At 41.7% G+C, this 12030-nt stretch overlaps 11 non-coding genes across 11 annotated transcripts; 6 read left to right on the plus strand and 5 right to left on the minus strand.

The window, feature by feature from the left end:
- Positions 1–1072: 1072 nt before the first annotated feature.
- On the plus strand, positions 1073–1146 carry trnam-cau (transfer RNA methionine (anticodon CAU)). Its single transcript has one exon. It is a non-coding gene; the product is annotated as a tRNA-Met (tRNA).
- Positions 1147–1812: 666 nt separating this feature from the next.
- On the minus strand, positions 1813–1895 carry trnal-cag (transfer RNA leucine (anticodon CAG)). The gene has a single exon. It is a non-coding gene; the product is annotated as a tRNA-Leu (tRNA).
- Positions 1896–1990: 95 nt separating this feature from the next.
- On the plus strand, positions 1991–2064 carry trnam-cau (transfer RNA methionine (anticodon CAU)). Its single transcript has one exon. It is a non-coding gene; the product is annotated as a tRNA-Met (tRNA).
- A 666-nt stretch (positions 2065–2730) lies between these two features.
- On the minus strand, positions 2731–2813 carry trnal-cag (transfer RNA leucine (anticodon CAG)). Its single transcript has one exon. It is a non-coding gene; the product is annotated as a tRNA-Leu (tRNA).
- Positions 2814–2880: 67 nt separating this feature from the next.
- trnam-cau (transfer RNA methionine (anticodon CAU)) lies at positions 2881–2954 on the plus strand. Its single transcript has one exon. It is a non-coding gene; the product is annotated as a tRNA-Met (tRNA).
- Positions 2955–3432: 478 nt separating this feature from the next.
- Positions 3433–3515, minus strand: trnal-cag (transfer RNA leucine (anticodon CAG)). The gene has a single exon. It is a non-coding gene; the product is annotated as a tRNA-Leu (tRNA).
- Positions 3516–3610: 95 nt separating this feature from the next.
- trnam-cau (transfer RNA methionine (anticodon CAU)) lies at positions 3611–3684 on the plus strand. The gene has a single exon. It is a non-coding gene; the product is annotated as a tRNA-Met (tRNA).
- A 666-nt stretch (positions 3685–4350) lies between these two features.
- trnal-cag (transfer RNA leucine (anticodon CAG)) lies at positions 4351–4433 on the minus strand. Its single transcript has one exon. It is a non-coding gene; the product is annotated as a tRNA-Leu (tRNA).
- A 95-nt stretch (positions 4434–4528) lies between these two features.
- Positions 4529–4602, plus strand: trnam-cau (transfer RNA methionine (anticodon CAU)). Its single transcript has one exon. It is a non-coding gene; the product is annotated as a tRNA-Met (tRNA).
- Positions 4603–5267: 665 nt separating this feature from the next.
- Positions 5268–5350, minus strand: trnal-cag (transfer RNA leucine (anticodon CAG)). The gene has a single exon. It is a non-coding gene; the product is annotated as a tRNA-Leu (tRNA).
- Positions 5351–5445: 95 nt separating this feature from the next.
- Positions 5446–5519, plus strand: trnam-cau (transfer RNA methionine (anticodon CAU)). Its single transcript has one exon. It is a non-coding gene; the product is annotated as a tRNA-Met (tRNA).
- The last annotated feature ends 6511 nt before the right edge of the window (positions 5520–12030 follow it).

Below are 12030 nucleotides of genomic sequence, written 5' to 3' on the forward strand. Positions count from 1 at the left end.
TCTTTGTTCATTACAAATAACAGATTTGCAAGTGTCTTGTTTGAATGTAACCTAAAAAAATACTTAATCAGATCAATAATAATACAACAACTACTAAATAATAACACTGTTCCATTGGCAATTATATATTTTTATGAAAGAATATCAAAGAAACACAACAAACAAATTACATATGTATATTTTATTAACACTGGAACAGTATGCATTCAAAAAGAATTTGCTTATTTACTTTTACTTTCATATAACACAATATTTCATCAGTACACTGCACCAATATAACATTTGTATTTAAAAAGATAATTTGTCCATTTTGTTATTCTTGTGACAGACATTCTTCATATTAGTTACTATTTAATGGGTTGCATCTTTGTTCGTTGCATAATAATGCAAATAACATTTTTTTTTAATGAAAGAATATCAAAAAACAACAAACAAATTACATATGTATATTTTATAAACACTGGAACAGTATGCATTAAAAAATTTAGCTTATTTACTTTTACTTTATTATAACAATATTTTATCAGTACACTGCAACAATATAACATTTGTATATAAAAATATAATTTGTACATTTTGTTATTCTTGTGAAACATTTTACAGCATATAAGTTACTAATTAATGATTTGCATCTTTGTTCATTGCATAATAATGCAAATAACATTATTTTTCATGATAGAATATCAAAAAACACAAAAAACAAATTAAATATGTATATTTTATTAAAACGGGAACAAACTTGGTGCACACCTGAAATAGAAAACAGTGTGATATAAATGCGTGATTTTCACACACGAAGAAACCGGAAAATGTATCATAAGATCTATGCTAATGAAGGCATATCTTTGAACATCAAATTTCAGCCTTTCTTTTCTTCGTTTTTTCTTTCTCTTCTTCCCCCTCTCTTTTTCCTCCTTCCCCCTTTTCTTCCCTTCTTCCCCACCTTTGTTGGACTATTGTTCCCCAGCTTGAACGCAGCGCCTTAGACCGCTCGGCCATCCTGACATGACGGCCAGTGGTGAGCAGCATTTTTGAATCTAGGGCTTCACCGCTTACCCGAGTCAGAGAACATGGCTCGTTGGCGCAGTTAGGCAGCGCGTCAGTCTCATAATCTGAAGGTCGTGAGTTCGAGCCTCACACGGGGCAGAATGGTGCTTTTTGATACACGGGACCGTGTAAATAAAGGAGCTGCTTTCTGTATTCCCTTTTATGCCTTTGTCCATTTCTTCATATGCACTGTAATTGAAATCCAGTGTTTTTTTAAGACTAATGTTGAACAAATGCAGTAATAGTATTACTCTCATATTCATGTCATATGTGTCAGTGTTGTTACAATGTTTTGTTAAGGCTTATATCATTCTTTCATTCTAATGGCATGTCTTGTTAATGCTAATGTAATTTTTTACATGACATTCCTTGAACCTTGTGTCATGACACTCCACCCCATGCCCCCAAACCCATGACATTTCATTCCAAGAAATTTCCAAGAGTCCTTGCCATGAAATTCTACTGCATCTTCTTCCGGTAAACATCACAACATGTTATTTCGTGAAATTCAGTTGAATCCGATTCAATCAACATGTCCATTTTTTCTGAAATGTCATGACTTGAAATTCCAAGTGCCATAGAATCCCATACATTGCACTAAAGTGTTACTTTAAAGGTCATGTACTGCAGGTCAGTGTTACTTTAATGTTTGGTTTATTCTAGCATGAACTGATTTGCAGTGCTTTGTCAACATTACTGCATTTCTTGATAAACTTGCCAGAGGGTTAAAGACTCTAGCTTGGGCCCGCAGCCAAAGGTTAGGTTTGTCAGAAGTGGGATTCGAACCCACGCCTCCAGGGGAGACTGCGACCTGAACGCAGCGCCTTAGACCGCTCGGCCATCCTGACATGACGGCCAGTGGTGAGCAGCATTTTTGCACCTACACGGAATGGCAGATGATCTAGAATTTAGAGCTTCATCGCTTACCCGAGTCAGAGCACATGCCTCGTTGGCGCAGTTAGGCAGCGCGTCAGTCTCATAATCTGAAGGTCGTGAGTTCGAGCCTCACACGGGGCAGAATGGTGCTTTTTGATACACGGGACCGTGTAAATAAAGGAGCTGCTTTCCGTATTCCCTTTTATGCCTTTGTCCATTTCTTCATATGCACTGTAATTGAAATCCAGTGTTTTTTTAAGACTAATGTTGAACAAATGCAGTAATAGTATTACTCTCATATTCATGTCATATGTGTCAGTGTTGTTACAATGTTTTGTTAAGGCTTATATCATTCTTTCATTCTAATGGCATGTCTTGTTAATGCTAATGTAATTTTTTACATGACATTCCTTGAATCTTGTGTCATGACACTCCACCCCATGCCCCCAAACCCATGACATTTCATTCCAAGAAATTTCCAAGAATCCTTGCCATGAAATTCTACTGCATCTTCTTCCGGTAAACATCACAACATGTTATTTCGTGAAATTCAGTTGAATCCGATTCAATCAACATGTCCATTTTTTCTGAAATGTCATGACTTGAAATTCCAAGTGCCATAGAATCCCATACATTGCACTAAAGTGTTACTTTAAAGGTCATGTACTGCAGGTCAGTGTTACTTTAATGTTTGGTTTATTCTAGCATGAACTGATTTGCAGTGCTTTGTCAACATTACTGCATTTCTTGATAAACTTGCCAGAGGGTTAAAGACTCTAGCTTGGGCCCGCAGCCAAAGGTTAGGTTTGTCAGAAGTGGGATTCGAACCCACGCCTCCAGGGGAGACTGCGACCTGAACGCAGCGCCTTAGACCGCTCGGCCATCCTGACATGACGGCCAGTGGTGAGCAGCATTTTTCAATCTAGGGCTTCACCGCTTACCCGAGTCAGAGAACATGCCTCGTTGGCGCAGTTAGGCAGCGCGTCAGTCTCATAATCTGAAGGTCGTGACTTCGAGCCTCACACGGGGCAGAATGGTGCTTTTTGATACACGGGACCGTGTAAATAAAGGAGCTGCTTTCTGTATTCCCTTTTATGCCTTTGTCCATTTCTTCATATGCACTGTAATTGAAATCCAGTGTTTTTTTAAGACTAATGTTGAACAAATGCAGTAATAGTATTACTCTCATATTCATGTCATATTCTACTGCATCTTCTTCCGGTAAACATCACAACATGTTATTTCGTGAAATTCAGTTGAATCCGATTCAATCAACATGTCCATTTTTTCTGAAATGTCATGACTTGAAATTCCAAGTGCCATAGAATCCCATACATTGCACTAAAGTGTTACTTTAAAGGTCATGTACTGCAGGTCAGTGTTACTTTAATGTTTGGTTTATTCTAGCATGAACTGATTTGCAGTGCTTTGTCAACATTACTGCATTTCTTGATAAACTTGCCAGAGGGTTAAAGACTCTAGCTTGGGCCCGCAGCCGAAGGTTAGGTTTGTCAGAAGTGGGATTCGAACCCACGCCTCCAGGGGAGACTGCGACCTGAACGCAGCGCCTTAGACCGCTCGGCCATCCTGACATGACGGCCAGTGGTGAGCAGCATTTTTGCACCTACACGGAATGGCAGATGATCGAGAATCTAGGGCTTCACCGCTTACCCGAGTCAGAGCACATGCCTCGTTGGCGCAGTTAGGCAGCGCGTCAGTCTCATAATCTGAAGGTCGTGAGTTCGAGCCTCACACGGGGCAGAAAGGTGCTTTTTGATACACAGGACCGTGTAAATAAAGGAGCTGCTTTCTGTATTCCCTTTTATGCCTTTGTCCATTTCTTCATATGCACTGTAATTGAAATCCAGTGTTTTTTTAAGACTAATGTTGAACAAATGCAGTAATACTATTACTCTCATATTCATGTCATATGTGTCAGTGTTGTTACAATGTTTTGTTAAGGCTTATATCATTCTTTCATTCTAATGGCATGTCTTGTTAATGCTAATGTAATTTTTTACATGACATTCCTTGAATCTTGTGTCATGACACTCCACCCCATGCCCCCAAACCCATGACATTTCATTCCAAGAAATTTCCAAGAATCCTTGCCATGAAATTCTACTGCATCTTCTTCCGGTAAACATCACAACATGTTATTTCGTGAAATTCAGTTGAATCCGATTCAATCAACATGTCCATTTTTTCTGAAATGTCATGACTTGAAATTCCAAGTGCCATAGAATCCCATACATTGCACTAAAGTGTTACTTTAAAGGTCATGTACTGCAGGTCAGTGTTACTTTAATGTTTGGTTTATTCTAGCATGAACTGATTTGCAGTGCTTTGTCAACATTACTGCATTTCTTGATAAACTTGCCAGAGGGTTAAAGACTCTAGCTTGGGCCCGCAGCCAAAGGTTAGGTTTGTCAGAAGTGGGATTCGAACCCACGCCTCCAGGGGAGACTGCGACCTGAACGCAGCGCCTTAGACCGCTCGGCCATCCTGACATGACGGTCAGTGGTGAGCAGCATTTTTCCACCTACACGGAATGGCAGATGATCTAGAATCTAGAGCTTCACCGCTTACCCGAGTCAGAGCACATGCCTCGTTGGCGCAGTTAGGCAGCGCGTCAGTCTCATAATCTGAAGGTCGTGAGTTTGAGCCTCACACGGGGCAGAATGGTGCTTTTTGATACACGGGACCGTGTAAATAAAGGAGCTGCTTTCCGTATTCCCTTTTATGCCTTTGTCCATTTCTTCATATGCACTGTAATTGAAATCCAGTGTTTTTTTAAGACTAATGTTGAACAAATGCAGTAATAGTATTACTCTCATATTCATGTCATATGTGTCAGTGTTGTTACAATGTTTTGTTAAGGCTTATATCATTCTTTCATTCTAATGGCATGTCTTGTTAATGCTAATGTAATTTTTTACATGACATTCCTTGAATCTTGTGTCATGACACTCCACCCCATGCCCCCAAACCCATGACATTTCATTCCAAGAAATTTCCAAGAATCCTTGCCATGAAATTCTACTGCATCTTCTTCCGGTAAACATCACAACATGTTATTTCGTGAAATTCAGTTGAATCCGATTCAATCAACATGTCCATTTTTTCTGAAATGTCATGACTTGAAATTCCAAGTGCCATAGAATCCCATAATTGCACTAAAGTGTTACTTTAAAGGTCATGTACTGCAGGTCAGTGTTACTTTAATGTTTGGTTTATTCTAGCATGAACTGATTTGCAGTGCTTTGTCAACATTACTGCATTTCTTGATAAACTTGCCAGAGGGTTAAAGACTCTAGCTTGGGCCCGCAGCCAAAGGTTAGGTTTGTCAGAAGTGGGATTCGAACCCACACCTCCAGGGGAGACTGCGACCTGAACGCAGCGCCTTAGACCGCTCGGCCATCCTGACATGACGGCCAGTGGTGAGCAGCATTTTTGCACCTACACGGAATGGCAGATGATCTAGAATCTAGGGCTTCACCGCTTACCCGAGTCAGAGCACATGCCTCGTTGGCGCAGTTAGGCAGCGCGTCAGTCTCATAATCTGAAGGTCGTGAGTTCGAGCCTCACACGGGGCAGAAAGGTGCTTTTTGATACACGGGACCGTGTAAATAAAGGAGCTGCTTTCTGTATTCCCTTTTATGCCTTTGTCCATTTCTTCATATGCACTGTAATTGAAATCCAGTGTTTTTTTAAGACTAATGTTGAACAAATGCAGTAATAGTATTACTCTCATATTCATGTCATATGTGTCAGTGTTGTTACAATGTTTTGTTAAGGCTTATATCATTCTTTCATTCTAATGGCATGTCTTGTTAATGCTAATGTAATTTTTTACATGACATTCCTTGAATCTTGTGTCATGACACTCCACCCCATGCCCCCAAACCCATGACATTTCATTCCAAGAAATTTCCAAGAATCCTTGCCATGAAATTCTACTGCATCTTCTTCCGGTAAACATCACAACATGTTATTTCGTGAAATTCAGTTGAATCCGATTCAATCAACATGTCCATTTTTTCTGAAATGTCATGACTTGAAATTCCAAGTGCCATAGAATCCCATACATTGCACTAAAGTGTTACTTTAAAGGTCATGTACTGCAGGTCAGTGTTACTTTAATGTTTGGTTTATTCTAGCATGAACTGATTTGCAGTGCTTTGTCAACATTACTGCATTTCTTGATAAACTTGCCAGAGGGTTAAAGACTCTAGCTTGGGCCCGCAGCCAAAGGTTAGGTTTGTCAGAAGTGGGATTCGAACCCACGCCTCCAGGGGAGACTGTGACCTGAACGCCAGCTGCCGAAGGATAGTCCGTCAAAATGGGGATAATGTTGAACAATGTTGAACGCCACAGCCAATCACGTCGACGCGCTATAACATTTGCAGCCAATTAGAGAGCGCCATTCTCGACATTATAACATTTGCAGCCAATCAGAGAGCGCCATTCTTGACTTTTTCCTTATCATTTTCGACATTTGACCAATCAGAGTAAAGATGTAACTTGTATTTTTTTTATGTGCAGTGAGATGTGCAGTGAGATGTGCAGTGAGAGGTGCAGTGAGAGATGAGAGGTGCAGTGAGAGGAGCAGGGCCAGGGAGAAGAGCAGGCCTAAGGACTTCCAAGGGCTGCAAGAACAGTAGTCAGTGATGAAATTCGTGCCACTATCATTGACCATGTAAAACTGAAACACAAAAGTCTATGAAGTTTTTGTAATACAATAGCCAGTATTTTGAAACCTGGTGTACTTTGATTGACTGCATGTACCTTGTGAAGTGAAAACAAGTGTTATTCTTTGACAGAATAATTTCATTCTGAGTCAGATTTCCAGTGTTTTGGTAAAGTTAGTGTGTGCAGAGAAAGATGTGTTCTATTTTGAAATGAAGAGTTAGTATATATTTACAGTTTTTTTCAATTGTTTACACGCAATTTTGAAAACCTCTACCTCCTTCTCCTCTTCATCTACCTCCTTCACCTCTTCCTCTACCTCCTTCTCCTCTTCATCTACCTCCTTCTCCTCTTCCTCTACCTCCTTCACCTCTTCCTCTACCTCCTTCTCCTCTTCATCTACCTCATTCACCTCTTCCTCTACCTCCTTCTCCTCTTCCTCTACCTCCTTCTCCTCTTCATCTACCTCCTTCACCTCTTCCTCTACCTCCTTCTCCTCTTCCTCTACCTCCTTCTCCTCTTCCTCTACCTCCTTCTCCTCTTCATCTACCTCCTTCAACTCTTCCTCTACCTCCTTCTCCTCTTCCTCTACCTCCTTCATCTCCTCTTTGAGCCCCCCCTCTTATTCTCACTCTTCTTCTTCTTCTAGCTCCTTCCATTTTTGTTGAAGACAGGTGAACTCACCTGCTGCCTTTTATAGCACTCCTGAGTGATGCGTTTTCAAATTAGCACATGTGTGCTTCCACGCCTGATGGATGTGCATATCCAATTCATTCATTAGTGTGGTCAATGGCAATCCGGGGCTTTGTAATGACAAGGAAGTAACCTCACAATCCTTATCTGTGTCTAAGGTGTGAAAATGTGTGTAGAGTTTTACAAATCACTGTGTGTAATGTTTTGCTAAAAGGGTAAAGCAGACATTGTGTGTAATGTTGTGCAAATCTGTGGAGGGGTTTTGCTCATTGGAGTAGAATTTTGCAAATTGCGTGGACATTTTTATTTTAGTGTGTAAACAATCATAAAAATCTGTAACAAAATGTGTTCTTGAGAAGAAAATTATCCATTTGGCCAATTGTGTTTTGTTGGTGTGAGTCTGTGTTAAGAGTTTAGGAAAAAGTATCTGAAGTATGGGTAAGCGCTTGTTAGCGATTGAAAAAAACTGTAAATACTTTTGAAAACAGATTCAAATAATTACAATCCTAAATTGCAATATTATTTCCCACTATTACTGTTTTTGACTGTATTTTAATCATATTTCAAAAACAAAAAGAATCTTACTGAACATAGACCTTTAAACAGTATTGTATAATTCCATCTAGGATTAGTTAAAATTATTGGACAGTTATGACTGTTTCTTTCTCTTGTTATATATGCAACATATATTATATTTCATTGCATGTTGTCTCGGTAAGTAATTTCAAATTGTATTGGTCCAAAATAATTGAATTTGCATATTAACTGTCACAACTCAGTAGAGTCACACAAATTAGTGCTAGCAGCTGACACAATTCTGAAAACTATTGGAACAAATGTATACATTTTATTCTATAACCTTAAGTACGTATTTGACATCCAATATTTTCTATTTTATATGAGGGTAGTCTTGGATAGATAAAGCGGTAATTAAATAAATGACCTGCTAGACTAAATATTTTGTCTTTTTCCTTCACAGACTACTCCTTCGGGGGCATTACTGCAAGATGCATCTGCAGTTCGACTGCATCGTTTGTGGTCGGACACTTTGCCACCAGAGGATTACAGGTGGATTGCCAGCAGGCTTTTTAAAATGGGGCCCAAGGGAAAACAAGAGCTTCGAGACAACCTACAGCTCTGGTATTACCCACCACAGCCAGCACTTATTTTCAACCAGGCTCCAGCTCCAGACAGATTTTTTTGTCATGCTCTGTTGCTACAACATGGTCACAGAAACCCTCATCTGTACGAAGTGTAAAGCCTCGCATGTGTCCTGGAGTCAGACTGTCCTGCAACAGCTGGATCTGGGCCATCGCTCTGAATTTCGGGTCATCCTCACACGGAAGGAAGGGCACTTTAATTCCACATCCAGTTGATAGCCCATCATCACATATGTTTGCAAATACTTTACAAATCAATTATGTAAAATATATGAATGTGTGGATTTTGCTTTTCCTAAGGTATGCCTGTGATATGAGAGTCATTCGGCTCCTGCGTGAGCGTGGCCTAGGCAATAGTCCCGTGTCATCAAACAGCTGCGTGAGAACCACAGTGAGGAGTGGCTCCAGCGTATGGCCCGGTACACCACCCAATGTGTGGACTTCCTCAAACGACCCGGGGTGTTGCAAATACAATTCCAGGAACCCCCAGAGCCTACAGTGGTCCCAAGCTGCAAGTGGCTGCTCACCGTGTACAGCCAAGACATCCTGACAAGGCTGGATGAAATCCATGCAAGGATAACATCTACGTATGGTTCAGTCTTGAAGATGGATTCCACTAAAAAGGTTAGCAGGGGATTTTTGTTAATTTATGATGTTTACTGTTATATCATTATCAGAGCATGAGTATCATATTCTACATGGTGTGATGTTTCATTGCATTGCATGCTTCCTGTCATCTACTGCAGATCACTAAGAAGCTGGCTGGGATGGCAAGGGGAACGGGACTCTGGCTTACCTCTGTTGGCAATGAGTTTGGTCAGGTGCTCATGAGTGTGCTGACAGCACAGGAAGGAGCAGGACTGGACATGATGGTCGATGGTCTGGTGAAAAGGTACAAGCAGGCTAGTGTGGATCCACCTGCTGTTTTGTACGTGGACTGTGGCTGCTGCACTGATGTGGGTGATACCAAGCTGAAAACCAGATTCAGAGGGTGGCCTGATCTCATGATTCGCTTGCACATCTGGCATTTTATGCGCAGGATTGCCATGGGGTGTACAACTGATGCCCATCAGCTGTATCCCATCTTCATGTCACGGCTGTCAGCATGCATTTTTGAGTGGGATGCGGCTGATGTTTCTATGCTTCGCAAAGCAAAGAGAGAGCTGTTGATATCCCAGGGTTGGCCTGCGCTGACAGATGAAGATGTCAACAAGCATCTTACCAGGCATGAGCTGGCACTCCATTGCCGGAGGAGGACCTGTGGAGAGGAGACTACCATCCTTCTCCTTGAGCGGCTGCTTACAGAGCTCCTGAGCAGCAAGGGCAAAGACTCCCTGGGTGTTCCTCTCCTGGACCGAGAAAGGATGGAGCACATCTGGAATGTCCAGAAGAAGCATGTGAAATGCATTCAAGACCCCCCTGGTGTTGTGCTCTATACAGAGACAGGGAGCCTAAACAAGGGAGGTGTGCTTCTAAAGACCTACAGATGTGCCAGAGGCTCCACTTCTCTCAAGTCCTTTCATTTACACCTGAACCGTTTCATCCCAGGTATTGTCTTTGTCACACACACTGTGCATGTGTAAAGAAAGAGCATTAAGTGTTTTTGTGTGTTCCTTTAACACCTCCTGAACACTGTTGTGTCTATTTACAGGGACCAGTGCAAACAGTCTGAACTTTCAGATTTATCTGCTGGAGGGTCTACACCGGTGGAACCAGGACCGGGAGGCTGCTTCCCTGTCATCGGAGCCATCAGCTTTGCGCAGCTACACAGGAGAACTTGTTCACTGTGTAAACGGCAATTATGAAAAGCTGTTTGGCAGGAAAGTGGTCCCCACATTTTGTCCCCCTGCATGTTACACCGGTGAGAATTATTTTATATATTTTTTATTTGATCAACTTGCAATTACTGTGTAACCTCCGTCTATATGTCAGATTTAACCCTATAGAGTCGATTGTATCATAATTGATATGCAAGTTTCTAAAGGACTCTAAATGATCAACATGATCAAAACTTTTTAGGAAACATGCCCTCTGTCGTCTGATTGATTATAGTCTTTTAGTATAATTGTAAAAGTGTCCACCTTCAGCTCGTGCCTCACGTTTCTTTTCATTGTGAAACATTTACTGATTTTATAAAGTAATTGTAAGAATAACTTTTATATTGTTACTAATATTTAATGACTAGTTACTAGACTGAAGTTTGTTTATTGTTTTTATTTCAGGTGAGCTCATTGGAGTGCAGTATCTGTTCCAGCAGACTGGTCAGGCACTGCAGGACATGAATCCTGACTCTGAGCAGACAGCAGAGCTCATTGAGGACCTCAGTGTGGAGGAGCGAGATGAAGATGAGGGCTTCTGTGACATCAGCGAGGATCACACAATAGCAGATCCGGAGGCTGTTCTGTCACCACCCTCTTCCACACTGACACTGGGTTCTTCTACCCTGGTCACCAGCAGTGCCACACCTGTACTGGGCTCCACATCCCCTTCACTGATCCCTGACCCCAAACTTGTCCTCACACAGTCTCCTTCATCACCTGGACCCTCAGGGACTGCTGTCACACCTGTTCCCTCTGAAACATCTGTTTCAACACTCCCCTCAGAGCCAGAGGATGCTGGTCAGGATGTTGATGAAGAAGAGACGGTAAATACTACTCCTTTGTATGTCTTTCAAATTAACTAGAATAATTATGATGAATTAACATCCAGTGCTTTAAATCCAGACTTTCCACATATTTTACATTTAAAAGTACAGCCTAAATTCATTTGTAAGCTGCAAATACACATCAAGTCAAGTCATCTTTATTTATTTGGTGCTTTGTAAAATGTCAAGAATGGCGCTCTCTGCTTTGTACTATTCAGTGCTTTACGGTGATAAACAGGAAAATAACACAATCAGTTATGGAATTATGCATTAGACAGATGTGATGTAATAATTGTATTGCATGTTTGTGTTTTTTAATAGGCTGTTGACTACCAAAATATCCCGGGTTATCAACATGTGGACCAGCTGGCAGAATATCTGGTGGATCTCCGGGACCACACAGCCCTCGGCCTGACCAACCAGGAAGCCAACACCATAATTGCTCTTTGGCAGAACCTGGATGACCGGGACAAGGAACGGGTGGTGTATGACAGTCGATGCCGAAAGAGACTGCTGAGTGGACGCTTCAAGGTCCCGAAGAAGCCCACTCACCCTGGTGTAGAGAGCACCACCAGATGTGTGCTGGGTGCAAGCAGCGCACCTGCTCAGTGGCCTGACTGTTGCCGTCTGGTGGAGACCATCTTCATCAGACTTTGCACTGTCCACCCAAGCCCCAAAAGAAAAGGCAAGGGAGCCCTGTGAAGATGGTCTCTGATCCTGCAAGACTATCGCAGGATAAGGCAGCTTGTACTGGGCAACAGCTTGGTGATGGGAGGAACATCCATGCAGCTGGTGGAGGTTAACCAGAACACCCTGATTCAGTGGTATAACAAAAGACAGAAAAAGCAGGAGCTGTCTGTGCTGCTTCAGGGCATTCAGTTGCCTCAGCCCCTCCCTGAAGCTCATGAGCCTCTCCAGGTA

The sequence above is a fragment of the Siphateles boraxobius genome, unplaced genomic scaffold, assembly GCF_051911475.1.
Source record: "Siphateles boraxobius isolate OS27281-9 unplaced genomic scaffold, OSU_SipBor_1 23, whole genome shotgun sequence".
NCBI lineage: Eukaryota > Metazoa > Chordata > Actinopteri > Cypriniformes > Leuciscidae > Siphateles > Siphateles boraxobius.